We start from the raw sequence: 10,223 nt of genomic DNA on the forward strand, positions 1-10,223 counted from the left end.
TGCCCACACCTGTCCATAAAATAGCCTTGGAGTCAATTGTCCAATTACTTTTGGTCCCTTTAAAAACATGGTGGCACATGTTAAGGAGCTGAAACTCCTAAACCCTTCATCCAATTTTAATGTGGATACCCTCAAATGAAAGCTGAAAGTATGAACTTCAATTGCATCTGAATTGTTTTGTTTTAAATTCATTGTGGTAATGTCTATAACCAAAATTAGAAAAATGTTGTCTCTGTCCAAATATATATGGACCTAACTGTATATATAACTAGTGTATATGTATTTATCCAAAGAGAAGCGGGTTGATGGTGGTTATTGGTATCCACTGTTTTAAGTATGTTTTAAACTAGTTTAATTCTTGAGCTTATCCATAAAAATACCTGCTAAGTTGAAGGTTTATTATGCTGAGAAAAAAATGTTCAGACATAATAAATATAAATAAATCATCATGCTTCTCTTTACATTTTTTTTACTAAGCCTTATCTTTACAATCATTGCTTGTATAGGTTGTAAGTTTTCATTTTAAGTTGATATTTTTCCCATGTCAATGTCAAATTGGTACCTAAAGAAAAATCTTTGTACAGTTTCTTTGCATTTCTGCCATGTAGCATAGTAAATGATCCTTAGGAGGTACTGAGCGTACGCAAACCACTGACGGACTGATCCCAACTTTGCTTGCGAAATCCTTGCCTTTCAATGGCTTCATATCTCAGAGGTTAGAGCACTGGTCTCGTAAACCAGGGGTCGTGAGTTTGACTCTCACTGAAGCCTTACAAACTCTTTGTCTCTCATGTGAAACACGCTTACCTGTTTGGTCAGTGATATAAAGTTGGTGCGACTCAGTATTTTTTTTTATGTGAAGTTACGACATCCTTTTCAAAAGTTCTTGATAAGACCATGATCATATATGACATTCGGGTAACATGTTTGTCAAATTCCTTAATTATGCTACCTCTAGCAGAGCTTTAGGAGTCTAATGACCCTTCTTCATCAATTCTTGATGTGTGATTTTGTAATATAAAGAATTACATATTTTATTTAAGCAAGCAGTAGAATTCTCTTCTTTGCCAGTCCATGCGATTTGATTTTTTTGCACATCAGATTGCCAATAAACAGGTTGTCAGTTATAGAACTGAAGCTTCAGAATGTTTGCAAGTCATGCTTTTGCATTGCAAGAGCAGTTGTTGGTTTGTTGGTGATGGGACATTACGTTAAGAGTGTGATTTCAAACTAAAAATGAAAGGACTTGTGTTGTTATTGCAACTGAATGGCTTTTGCACTGTTCAAAATAGAAATTAAAAGATATAGCAATGCTACGTTGGCTTCATACCTCGGTGGTTAGAGCACTGGTCTTGTCAACCAGGGGTCGTGAGTTCAATTCTCACTGGAACCTTTGTGTTATTTTGAAACTGAATAGTTTAATTCTTGAGCTCATCCATAAAAATACCTGCTAAGGTGAAGGTTTATTATACTGAGAAAAAAATGTCCAGACATAAAAATTAGATTACTTGGAGAGTTTTCATCCATTTCAGGTTTTCAAAAAACTGTGGTGGCAAAGAAAAAAATATTTGTTGCTTCTGTGAAGCAGATCCTGAGGAAAACTACTCCAAACTAGGCACCTTCACATCAAAAGTCTGCAAAATAGGCTTTAAGAATGAAAATCTCATTCAAACTCTGCAAAAAAATCCCCAGGAAACTCATTGTTTTTAAATGCCTTAACAAAATTCCATCTGCAAATAACCTAAAGATTCACACTGAGTTTTTTTCAGGAACTTTTGGACCAAAACGTTTCCAAGCACCACTAGGAGTTCAAAAGACACAAGTTTTGATTGAAGTGTTGGACTGAGCACACACTCAGTTTTTTTATGTATTTTTGGAACAGGAACTGGTATGTGCATATGACGGCTTTTAAACTTAGGACAACTTGATGAGTTTTTCAAGCAGAAGACTTTTCAGGAAATGTAGGACATTTCTTCCCCTGAATCGTCTTTTGTGTCATCTTTTTGGTTGTTTCCTGGACAATTTTTCAGAAGGGTTTTTTTGGAAGGTTTTCCCATGGTTTCGGTGAAGTCTTTTTAACTGTCATTTTCTGGTTGCTTTTTTCACTCCATTGAAAAATGAAGAAACTGTTAGCTTTTTTAAGCAAAATCGATGGCAAAACACCATCCAGGCATGTATTGAGCTTTTCCACTGATTTGTATTGTAAAATACACAGCATGCTCCTGGTGGAAAATGCTAAAACAATGGACATGCGACTTCTTTTAACCGCTTGGCATTTTTAGAAACCTGAAGTGGTCAAAAGACATTCAAAAACCTCAACATAGATACAGCAAGTCAATTTTACATAGAATCATAGAATGGTACAGTTGGAAGTGACCTCCTGGCTCATCTGGTCCAACTCCCTGCTCAAAGAAGGATTCACTAAATCATCCCAAACAGATCTCTGTCCAGCCTCTGTTTGAAGACTTCCATTGGAGGAGAACTCACCACCTCTCTTTGCAGTCTGTTCCACTCATTGATCACCCTGTCAAAAAGTTTTTTCTAATATCTAATCTGTTTCTCCTCCCATTCAGTAGAATTGCTTATGTTCATTCTTTTGAGCAACGCTTGATAGGGTTTTCAAATGATTCCAATGTTGGAAGCCGCCTGAAAAAAAGACGTTGTGTGCACATAGCCACCTAGTTGAAACTGAGAGGAAACTCTACAATTGCACCTGCAAATCTCATAGCTTCTCAAAAATTTGGAGTTTCCGCCCAGATTCTGCTCTGAAAACTCAGCTAAAACTCTGTGTGCACAGTCTTGTAGAGCTTCTGCTCTGAAAATGCCATAAAAAAGTAACTTACTGTGAACACACACTCATAGCTATTTTGAGTGATTTATTCCACTTCAGGTTTTGAAAAATGCCAAGTGAAAATGTTCTGCTTTCCTCCATGTATGATGGTTTGTGGATTTTAGCATACGGCTAAACCTTCATCCATTGCCTCAGTAAACAGACTGTATAGGTTCTTAAGTCTATATTTATTGAGATGGTGAATGATGAACAACAATAGTAGATGATATTGTGAGATATTTAATATAATGGATGATCAAGTAAAAACTACAAATGAAATAACAGTGCATCAGTACTTGGCATATTACAGCATGTTACAAGATACAATAACATGAATAACAGAGAGATTAGAGAGCTAACACTGAACACAGGATAAGGCAGATACACAGTTATCATGGCTATCTTAGGGCAGGTTCAGGCTGTCAGCATTGTATTACTTTATACAGGCAAACATCTATCTGCATACAGAGAAACAGCAATATGAAATAAAGCAGAACATGCCTAACTACACACTCTGCTACACAGTGGCTGCATAACAGTTCTAACATAACACACATGTAAGTACATTTGTGCCTCACCGGAATCCGCTTATCAAGAGCAATGATCTGCAGGAAGAGAGAGCCTGGAACATGTGTGTAAGACTGAAGGTCTGGGGGAAAATGGCTACTTTGCCCGGGAAACCAGGGGGGGGGGGCTGTACTAGTCAGAACACAGACTTAAAGCGATAAGCTTCTGGATACAGAACAGGATAAATGTGTACTGTTATGAAAGGTAATTCAGTACCACAATGGACATAGAGGTCAGCGCACATACAGTGACCTGGCAATAACCCAAAAAACAAGAACGAGCTCTGAGATGTGGGAACTCTGTTGACCGCAATCCCTAATCCTCTCCAACCACACTAGAGGCAGCCGTGGATTGCGCCTAACGCTGCCTATGCAACTCGGCACGGCCTGAGAAACTAGCTAGCCTGAAGATAGAAAATAAGCCTACCTTGCCTCAGAGAAATAACCCAAAGGAAAAGGCAGCCCCCACATATAATGACTGTGAGTTAAGATGAAAAGACAAACGTAGAGATGAAATAGACTTAGCAAAGTGAGGCCCAACTTTCTGCCCATTTTGACTTTGTGAATTACCTTCCGGGCTCTAAAAATGTGAAGGCGGATGCTCTGTCTAGGAGTTTTGTGCCCGACTCTCCGGGTTTATCTGAGCCGGCGGGTATCCTCAAGGAAGGAGTAATTGTGTCTGCCATCTCCCCTGATTTGCGGCGGGTGCTGCAAAAATTTCAGGCTAATAAACCTGATCGTTGCCCAGCGGAGAAACTGTTTGTCCCTGATAGGTGGACGAATAGAGTTATCTCTGAACTTCATTGTTCGGTGTTGGCTGGTCATCCTGGAATCTTTGGTACCAGAGAGTTAGTGGCTAGATCCTTTTGGTGGCCGTCTCTGTCGCGGGATGTGCGTACTTTTGTGCAGTCCTGTGGGATTTGTGCTCGGGCTAAGCCCTGCTGTTCTCGTGCCAGTGGGTTGCTTTTGCCCTTGCCGGTCCCGAAGAGGCCTTGGACACATATCTCTATGGATTTTATTTCTGATCTTCCCGTTTCTCAAAAGATGTCAGTCATTTGGGTGGTCTGTGATCGCTTTTCTAAGATGGTCCATCTGGTACCCTTGTCTAAATTGCCTTCCTCCTCTGATTTGGTGCCTTTGTTCTTCCAGCATGTGGTTCATTTGCATGGCATTCCAGAGAATATTGTTTCTGACAGAGGTTCCCAGTTTGTTTCGAGGTTTTGGCGAGCCTTTTGTGGTAGGATGGGCATTGACTTGTCTTTTTCCTCGGCTTTCCATCCTCAGACTAATGGCCAGACCGAAAGAACCAATCAGACCTTGGAAACATATCTGAGATGCTTTGTTTCTGCTGATCAGGATGACTGGGTGTCCTTTTTGCCTTTGGCTGAGTTCGCCCTTAATAATCGGGCCAGCTCGGCTACCTTGGTTTCGCCGTTTTTCTGCAATTCTGGGTTCCATCCTCGTTTCTCTTCGGGACAGGTTGAGTCTTCGGACTGTCCTGGTGTGGATACTGTGGTGGACAGGTTGCCCCCTTTGCGTGGTTTTCTTTAGGGTTTTGTGTAGACCGCAAAGTTATCTGATCTGACAATAACCCAAAATAATAGAACGAGCTCTGAGACGTGGGAACTCTGCAGACCGCAATTCCTGATCCTCTCCAAACACAACTAGAGGCAGCTGTGGATTGCGCCTAACTCTGCCTATGCAACTCGGCACAGCCTGAGAAACTAACTAGCCTGAAGATAGAAAAATAAGCCTACCTTGCCTCAGAGAAATACCCCAAAGGAAAAGGCAGCCCCCACATATAATGACTGTGAGTAAGATGAAAAGACAAACGTAGGGATGAAATAGATTCAGCAAAGTGAGGCCCGATATTCTAGACAGAACGAGGATAGGAAAGATAACTTTGCGGTCTACACAAATCCCTAAAGAAAACCACGCAAAGGGGGCAAAAAGACCCTCCGTACCGAACTAACGGCACGGAGGTACACCCCTTGCGTCCCAGAGCTTCCAGCAAAACAAATAGACAAGCTGGACAGAAAAAATAGCAACAAATAGCAAAGAAGCACTTAGCTATGCAGAGCAGCAAGCCACAGGAATGATCCAGAGATACACAAGTCCAACACTGGAACATTGACAGGAAGCATGGATCAAAGCATTAGGTGGAGTTAAGTAGAGAAGCAGCTAACGAGCTCACCAGATCACCTGAGGGAGGAAACTCAGAAGCTGCAGTACCACTTTCCTCCACAAACGGAAGCTCCCAGAGAGAATCAGCCGAAGTACCACTTGTGACCACAGGAGTGAACTCTGCCACAGAATTCACAACAGTACCCCCCCTTTGAGGAGGGGTCACCGAACCCTCACCAGAGCCCCCAGGCCGACCAGGATGAGCCACATGAAAGGCACGAACAAGATCGGGAGCATGGACATCAGAAGCAAAAACCCAGGAATTATCTTCCTGAGCATAACCCTTCCATTTAACCAGATACTGGAGTTTCCGTCTAGAAACACGAGAATCCAAAATCTTCTCCACAATATACTCCAACTCCCCTCCACCAAAACCGGGGCAGGAGGCTCAACAGATGGAACCACGGGTGCCACGTATCTCCGCAACAATGACCTATGAAATACGTTATGTATGGAAAAAGAATCTGGAAGGGTCAGACGAAAAGACACAGGACTAAGAACCTCAGAAATCCTATACGGACCAATAAAACGAGGTTTAAACTTAGGAGAGGAAACCTTCATAGGAATATGACGAGAAGATAACCAAACCAAGTCCCCAACCCGAAGTCGGGGACCCACACAGCGTCTGCGATTAGCGAAACGTTGAGCCTTCTCCTGGGACAAGGTCAAATTGTCCACTACATGAGTCCAAATCTGCTGCAACCTGTCCACCACAGTATCCACACCAGGACAGTCCGAAGACTCAACCTGCCCTGAAGAGAAACGAGGATGGAACCCAGAGTTGCAGAAAAACGGTGAAACCAAGGTAGCCGAGCTGGCCCGATTATTAAGGGCGAACTCAGCCAAAGGCAAAAAGGACACCCAGTCATCCTGATCAGCAGAAACAAAGCATCTCAGATATGTTTCCAAGGTCTGATTGGTTCGTTCGGTCTGGCCATTAGTCTGAGGATGGAAAGCCGAGGAAAAAGACAAGTCAATGCCCATCCTACCACAAAAGGCTCGCCAAAACCTCGAAACAAACTGGGAACCTCTGTCAGAAATGATATTCTCTGGAATGCCATGTAAACGAACCACATGCTGGAAAAACAATGGCACCAAATCAGAGGAGGAAGGCAATTTAGACAAGGGTACCAAATGGACCATCTTAGAGAAGCGATCACAGACCACCCAAATGACTGACATCTTTTGAGAGACGGGAAGATCTGAAATAAAATCCATAGAGATATGTGTCCAAGGTCTCTTCGGGATCGGCAAGGGCAAAAGCAACCCACTGGCACGAGAACAGCAGGGCTTAGCCCGAGCACAAATCCCACAGGACTGCACAAAAGTACGCACATCCCGCGACAGAGATGGCCACCAAAAGGATCTAGCCACTAACTCTCTGGTACCAAAGATTCCAGGATGACCAGCCAACACCGAACAATGAACCTCAGAGATAACTTTATTCGTCCACCTATCAGGAACAAACAGTTTCTCCGCTGGGCAACGATCAGGTTTATCAGCCTGAAATTTTTGCAGCACCCGCCGCAAATCAGGGGAGATAGCAGACACAATTACTCCCTCTTTGAGGATACCCACCAGCTCAGATACACCCGGAGAGTCGGGCACAAAACTCCTAGACAGAGCATCCGCCTTCACATTTTTAGAGCCCGGAAGATATGAAATCACAAAGTCAAAACGGGCAAAAAACAACGACCAACGAGCTTGTCTAGGATTCAAGCGCTTGGCGGATTCGAGATAAGTCAAGTTCTTATGATCAGTCAAGACCACCACGCGATGCTTAGCTCCTTCAAGCCAATGACGCCACTCCTCGAATGCCCACTTCATGGCCAGCAACTCTCGATTGCCCACATCATAATTTCGCTCAGCAGGCGAAAACTTCCTGGAAAAGAAGGCGCATGGTTTCATCACCGAGCAATCAGAACTTCTCTGCTACAAAACGGCCCCTGCTGCAATCTCGGAAGCATCAACCTCGACCTGGAACGGAAGCGAAACATCTGGTTGACACAACACAGGGGCAGAAGAAAAACGACGCTTCAACTCTTGAAAAGCTTCCACAGCAGCAGAAGACCAATTGACCACATCAGCACCTTTCTTGGTCAAATCGGTCAATGGTTTAGCAATACTAGAAAAATTGCAGATGAAGAGACGATAAAAATTAGCAAAGCCCATGAACTTTTGCAGACTTTTCAGAGATGTCGGCTGAGTCCAATTATGGATGGCTTGTGTTGTGAATTCTGTGGCAGAGTTCACTCCTGTGGTCACAAGTGGTACTTCGGCTGATTCTCTCTGGGAGCTTCCGTTTGTGGAGGAAAGTGGTACTGCAGCTTCTGAGTTTCCTCCCTCAGGTGATCTGGTGAGCTCGTTAGCTGCTTCTCTACTTAACTCCACCTAATGCTTTGATCCATGCTTCCTGTCAATGTTCCAGTGTTGGACTTGTGTATCTCTGGATCATTCCTGTGGCCTGCTGCTCTGCATAGCTAAGTGCTTCTTTGCTATTTGTTGCTATTTTTTCTGTCCAGCTTGTCTATTTGTTTTGCTGGAAGCTCTGGGACGCAAGGGGTGTACCTCCGTGCCGTTAGTTCGGTACGGAGGGTCTTTTTGCCCCCTTTGCGTGGTTTTCTTTAGGGTTTTGTGTAGACCGCAAAGTTATCTTTCCTATCCTCGTTCTGTCTAGAATATCGGGCCTCACTTTGCTGAATCTATTTCATCCCTACGTTTGTCTTTTCATCTTACTCACAGTCATTATATGTGGGGGGCTGCCTTTTCCTTTGGGGTATTTCTCTGAGGCAAGGTAGGCTTATTTTTCTATCTTCAGGCTAGTTAGTTTCTCAGGCTGTGCCGAGTTGTATAGGCAGAGTTAGGCGCAATCCACAGCTGCCTCTAGTTGTGTTTGGAGAGGATCAGGAATTGCGGTCTGCAGAGTTCCCACGTCTCAGAGCTCGTTCTATTATTTTGGGTTATTGTCAGATCACTGTATGTGCTCTGATCGCTATGTACATTGTGTTACTGAATTGCCTATCACAACAGGCTTGGACCTTAACAGGGTCCATCTCGATAGTAGAAGGGGAAAAGATGAACCCCAAAAATGAAACCTTCTGGACACCAAAGAGACACTTTGATCCCTTCACAGACAAAGAATTAGCACGCAGGACCTGAAACACCGTTCTGACCTGCTTCACATGAGACTCCCAATCATCCGAGAAGATCAAAATGTCATCTAAGTACACAATCAGGAATTTATCCAGGTACTCTCGGAAGATGTCATGCATAAAGGACTGAAACACCGATGGAGCATTGGCAAGTCCGAATGGCATTACAAGATACTCAAAATGGCCCTCGGGCGTATTAAATGCAGTTTTCCACTCATCGCCTCGCTTAATACGCACAAGATTATACGCACCACGAAGATCTATCTTGGTGAACCAACTAGCCCCCTTAATGCGAGCAAACAAATCAGATAATAATGGCAAAGGATACTGAAATTTAACCGTGATCTTATTTAGAAGGCGGTAATCTATAAAAGGTCTCAGTGAACCATCCTTCTTGGCTACAAAAAAGAACCCTGCTCCTAATGGCGACGATGACGGGCGAATATGCCCCTTCTCCAAGGACTCCTTCACATAACTCCGCATAGCGGTGTGCTCAGGCACAGATAAATTAAACAGTCGACCTTTTGGGAATTTACTACCAGGAATCAAATCGATAGCACAATCACAATCCCTATGCGGAGGTAGGGTATCTGTCATGATTCCAATGGCAGGGAAGCACAAAAGGACAAGCAACAACGAGCTCTAGGGTGATGGAACCTGAGCTGACCGCGACCCTAAACCTGAACACACAAATAACAATAGCCGGGGAACGTGCCTACGTTGATCCTAGACGTCTCGCACCAGCCGAAGATCTAACTTCCCCTATTAGAAGAAACACAGACCTCTCTTGCCTCCAGAGAAATACCCCACAGAAATAGCAGCCCCCCACATATAATGACGGTGAAATGAGAGGAAGGCACATACACAGTATGAAAACAGATTCAGCAAAATGAGGCCCGCTAAAACTAGATAGCAGAGGATACAAAAGTAAACTGCGCGGTCAGCAAAAAACCCTTCAAAAAACCATCCTGTAATTACTTGAACTCATGTTCCAACTCATGGAACATGAGGAGCAATTACAGCCCACTAAAGCAACCAGCAGCAAAGAGACAATTATATGCAAGCTGGAAAAGACAAAAATAAAGCAAAACGTGGAACAAGAAAATCAAAACTTAGCTTGTCCTGAAGATTACTGAAGCCAGAAGCTGAGGTAACAAAACACTCTGATAACCTTGATAGCCGGCGGGGAAATGACAAGAAAGCCCGGTTAAATAGGAAACTCCCAAATCCTAATAGAACAGGTGGACACCAGAGACAGCAGAACACAAATCACCCAGTACCATCAGTAACCACCAGAGGGAGCCCAAAAACAGAACTCACAACAGTACCCCCCCCTTGAGGAGGGGTCACCGAACCCTCACGAAAACCACCAGGGCGACCAGGATGAGCCCTATGAAAAGCGCGGACCAAATCATCAGCATGAACATCAGAGGCAACCACCCAAGAATTATCCTCCTGACCATAACCCTTCCACTTGACCAAATATTGGAG

At 43.6% G+C, this 10,223-nt stretch overlaps 1 non-coding gene across 1 annotated transcript; it reads left to right on the forward strand.

The window, feature by feature from the left end:
- Positions 1-698: 698 nt before the first annotated feature.
- On the forward strand, positions 699-771 carry TRNAT-CGU (transfer RNA threonine (anticodon CGU)). The gene has a single exon. It is a non-coding gene; the product is annotated as a tRNA-Thr (tRNA).
- The last annotated feature ends 9,452 nt before the right edge of the window (positions 772-10,223 follow it).

The sequence above is a fragment of the Ranitomeya imitator genome, chromosome 1 (genome assembly GCF_032444005.1).
Source record: "Ranitomeya imitator isolate aRanImi1 chromosome 1, aRanImi1.pri, whole genome shotgun sequence".
In the NCBI taxonomy this organism is placed as follows: domain Eukaryota; kingdom Metazoa; phylum Chordata; class Amphibia; order Anura; family Dendrobatidae; genus Ranitomeya; species Ranitomeya imitator.